This window comes from Lontra canadensis, unplaced genomic scaffold (genome assembly GCF_010015895.1).
Source record: "Lontra canadensis isolate GAN:19392208 unplaced genomic scaffold, GSC_riverotter_1.0 scaffold61, whole genome shotgun sequence".
Classification (NCBI taxonomy): domain Eukaryota; kingdom Metazoa; phylum Chordata; class Mammalia; order Carnivora; family Mustelidae; genus Lontra; species Lontra canadensis.
This window is the reverse complement of record NW_022631055.1, coordinates 1,305,834-1,310,753: the sequence shown is the minus strand read 5'-3', so window position 1 is coordinate 1,310,753 and position 4,920 is coordinate 1,305,834. Positions and strand designations below refer to the sequence as shown.

Genomic DNA, 4,920 nt, shown 5'->3' with positions numbered 1-4,920 from the left:
AACTGGAAGTTCTATTTCCTTTTAGTGAAGAATGGTATTTACTATCCAACCTCTGGGTATTAGGCGTGTTCGTTGTTACTGGAGTTTCACTGCTCTCAAGCTCTCTCTGTGGACAAAGCTAGGGAATATAGACACACATATGCACACATCTCCAACCTTATACCTTGAAAATCATGAATTCTTAATATCACCAATTCTAAGACCACAGGTTCACTCTAGTCTTTTCCTTTTCCACTTTTGTAACTTCCTTTTTTGGGCAGTGAGAAACTTGACTTTCATCAACCTTGACATATCTAATTATTTGAGCAATTCCCTTGTATGCAACTAATCTTCAATTTGACCACCATCCCCTTCCTTGAGCATGTTCTTCTTACCTCTTTTCAGCTCATTCCCCAGGCCGACCCACCCCTTGAAGGGTGGATCCTCCACACCCTGGATGGAGTAAAATGTTAGCATTAGAGGAAACTGAACAAATGCCATTTGGGAACTCTCTCCCCTTGTCTTTGCAACTTGTCTGTAATCTAAATTTACACCCATGCAGAGCCATCAGACCCCCACCTGCACCCCATTTCTGCCCTGTATCTGTGGATGCCTGTCTTACTCTCACCTCTAATGGCTTTAGGACTAAATTGTTGAGAAAGGAGGGATGCAGAAGGGGTCATATTCCCACTTCATCTCATGTCCTTTGTTGGCCTTCTAAAAGTTTAATCATATTAACCATTTAACAAAACATGTTTGGACATAGGAAGAGTCAACTTAACCATGAGTAATGTTTCATATTGCTATCTTCTTGGTGAGCGCCACTTCTCAGAACTATTAAATGATAGGCCAAAAAACACACTTAATGAGCATACTTGAATTGAAAGAACAGTAAAACAAAAGAAAATAAACAAAAACAAAACAGGGGTGCCTGGGTGGCTCCGTCAGTTAAGCATCTGACTCTTGGTCTCGGCTCAGGTCATGATCCCAAGGTCCTGGAATCTAGTACTGCATCAGGCTCCCTGCTCAACAGGGGCCTTCTTCTCCCTCTGCTTGTTGCTCTCCCTGCTTGTGCTCTCACTCTCTCTCTCCATCAAATCAATCAATCAATCAATCAATCTTTAAAAAAAATGAAAAACAGAAGCAGCTGTATTGCATCCCTTCCCTTTCTAACAAATGGCTTTAACTTTTATTAGTTCTGCTTTTCAGCTAGCCCTCTCTATCAGCCTTTTCCTTGCCTTTCAAGATCTTGATGGAAAGCCTCCCTAGTGGGCTAGCTCACTTCAATACCCAGGCCAGCGAGAGTTCTTGGTGATGATTAGGGCTGGACCACCTTCTGCGAGAAAGAGGCAAGGGAAATTGCCACCAAGCCGGGTAGACAGCGGTGGAAGGAGCTACATTCATGTCACTGGGGCTCTTCTAGCAGGAGGACATCATAAGGAACATCATTAAAACAAGTGTCATCTGAAGAGGAACTGATCAGGGCTCTGGGAAAGCAGATCAGAATGACAAGATTTAAATCTGTTTTCGGTCTCACCTGTCATTTGCTGGCTTCATAAAGCAAAGAAACCCTGCAGTCTCATTGCTAGAGAGATGGAGCCAGGAGTTTTGAAACTAGAAAAAGACTTGAGAACCTGAATCATGGCAATCTAAAAGGATCCGGGATACTTATAATCCTCACTTCTCTCTTCATTGCCAGTCACTTCCCAGTCACATAAATATTGTATTCACTATTTTATGACAGCAGTTGTTCTTCGCACAGTAGCAGATTTGAGATCTGCCAATTATTCAGTTTTTCTGTTTCTCTTTTTTTCTTCTTACTTTTCAACTTTTTTCTTTCAAAGGAGCGAGTTGTGTACAGGGGGTTAAAATGCTTTATAGACAAGAAAAAAACTGCGCTAGTAACAACTTGTCCTCTTCATCTTCCTTGTCTTCCTTGTCTGCCTACTTTTTCTTGCTTTTTTCATCCTTGATGACTCCTTTTTCCCCACATCCAGTCTTTCCTTTAGCTCAGTGTATCCTTTTCATATTTTTCCTGCAACCTGGTGGCCTCCTTTTTGTGAGACTGCTTGTCAACTGCAGCAGCATCACTCCACATCCCTCCCAGTTTCTTTGCAAGGTCACCAACAGATAGGCTGGGATGTTCTCCTTTGATTTTAGGGCAATACTCAGAACAAAATGAGAAAAAGGCCACAGAAGGTATCTTGGGTGCATTGGGATCCTTGAACTTCTTTTTTTTGTTTCCCCTTTAGAGGGGATCTAAGTTTTCATTTTGCTTTCCACAACCGGTCTTGCCTGCCTTTTCAAATTTTCCTTTCTCTTTCACCTCTCAGAGGCTTCTTAGAAAACTCTGAGAAGTTGACTAATGCATTTGAGTGCTTCTTCTTGAGCTCCTAATGGCAAGTTTGCACAAAGAATGCGTATGATGACATTTTGCCTCTCAGCTTGTTAGGATCGCCTTTGCTCATGTTTTATTATTTTCCTCAGTGAGGCACGGAGTGGCCCAGTGCCCACCTGGTTGTCATTTGCCGTGCAGCACAGTCCCTATGGAACATCTTTCATCTGATGTACTAAGGATGAGGCATTGTTGTTGTTGTTGTTTTTTTTAAGATTTTATTTATTTATGTGTCAGAGAGAGAGCGCTCTTAAACAGGGGGAGTGGCAGGCAGAGGGAGAAGCAGGATCCCCACTGAGCAAGGAGCCCCATGCAGAACTAAAGGCAGACACTTCACCAACTGAGCCACCCAGGAGCACCTGTTCTTTTTTTTTTTTTTTTTTAAGATTTATTTATTTACTTGAGAAAGAGAGCACACATGAACAAAGGGTGGGGTGGGGGAGAGAGAGAGAGAGAAGCAGACTCCCTGCTGAACACAGAGCCCAACTCAGGGTTCAATCCCATGACCCTGAGATCATGACCTGAGCCAAAATCAGGAATCAGAGGGTTAATCAACTGAGCCATCTAGGTGCCCCAACGGTTGTTCTTTGTTCTTTTCTTTCCTTTTCTTTTTTTCCCCCAAGGCTTGTAGTCTTTATAGTCATCATATGTTTCAGTTCTGCAAGACTGAATGTTTTATTTTTGCACATCAGTTTTAACAAACCAGAGGGCCTGCATCATCACTGGGAAAGTTAAGTACCTTGTCCAGGTCATATCCTTAGTGATCGGCGAGGGGACCTAAATTCAAGTCTGATTCCAGTTCTGTTGTTTAACCATTTCCATATTTGAAGAAGCTGCATTGAAGATCTTTAGGGTCCTATTCAGCTTAGAAATGTCACCTTTTGAACATATAAATATAAGCATTTTTCTCACTTAATTTGGTATCAACCTATAGCTCATGATATGTAGTAAATCTCTGTGTTTCCATTAATATGACCACTGCTATTAAAGTGCTTTATGGAAAACAATAAGAGAAATAACTTTGTATATTTCTAGTGGAGAACATGATATTAATCTCCAGTAACCTCTAATAAGAGCTGTAGCAATACTCATCAAAGATGTCTGCAATGGACTTTCATCAACAACGGGATAGTTCACTATCACTAGCAACCAAATTACGTAAAGGTCTTCTATGGGTTTCTTCTTGAGTATCCTCAACTTCACTGAGTTCTTCATACACAATCACATCTCTTTAAAAATGTCTTTTTGGGGGCGCCTGGGTGGCTCAGTGGGTTAAAGTCTCTGCCTTCCGCTCAGGTCATGGTCCCAGGGTCCTGGGATCGAGCCCTGCATTGGGCTCTCTGCTCAGCAGGGAGCCTGCTTCCCTTCCTCTCTCTCTGCCTGCCTCTCTGCCTACTTGTGATCTCTGTCAAATAAATAAATAAATAAATAATCTTTTTTAAAAAATGTCTTTATGCTGCAGTCTTTGATTGCATTCTTTCCAGCTTTACCGAGGTATAACTGACAAAATTGTAAGGTGTTTGAAGTGTACAATGTGATTATTTGGTATACATACACATAGTGAAAGTATTCCTCTTCCATTGAGTTAACACATCCATCATCTCATAAATTTACTTATACGGATTCATTTATTTTTTGTTGGGAACATTTGAGTTCCCCTCTCTTAACAAATTTCAGTTAGACAACACACCATTATAAACTAGAACCACATTATTATGCATTAGATCCCTGACCTTGCTCATCTTAAAACGTTTTTACCTCCGTACCAACCTACACTTCTTATTCCTACATCCTTGTCTGATCTCTCTCCCCAGTGAGTATGAAGACTTTGAATAAGACACTTAACCTTTCTGGTGATCAATATCTTCATTACAAAATTAAGAAGGTTAAATTCTTAGAGTATTATTTTTGAGGAGTTTAAAAATATTTTAAAAAGGGATCACGTGTCTAAAGATGTATTTCACTCTTCCCTTCAAAGAGGGAACCAACAAGATGGTCAGCCTCATTCAAAGAGAATTAGGGAGTGCCAAGTCTTTACAGTGGCTGAAAGAATGCTTGAACAAGATTGCTAACATAGATAGGAAATTGGTTAATATACTACAACACAAGAAAGTTGTGACTTTGGGGTTTATCTTTTCTATGGGACAAAAATCATTCACACCTCTATGGGACAAAACTCATTTATTATTACTATCAGTTTTCCACACATTAAGATCTACCCTTACAGAGATGTACAATACCTGTATACTAAAAATAATATAAATATATTTTAAATAACTGATAAGTCATTTTAAATAATTAAATGTTTAAATAAATAATTAAAAAATACCAGGTCAAAGAAGGTGACCATTCCTAGAGAATCAGAGGTTCCCCAGGAGCGCATGCTAAACAAATCCCAGCAGGAGACTGAAAGAGCAAACAGTAAGCCCTTCACTTATTTCCAGGTTTCGAATAATTTTTCTTAACAGATCTAAGAGTCCTCTGAGTCCTTAGGACCAACGAATTTTAAATGAGTGTTTAAAGTGAACTAAAGGAAAATTGCTGCT

The 4,920-nt window shown here is 40.1% G+C and overlaps 1 pseudogene; it reads right to left on the bottom strand.

Annotated features, from left to right (window-relative positions):
* Nucleotides 1-1,854: 1,854 nt before the first annotated feature.
* Nucleotides 1,855-2,488, bottom strand: LOC116879457 (annotated as a pseudogene).
* Nucleotides 2,489-4,920: the final 2,432 nt, after the last annotated feature.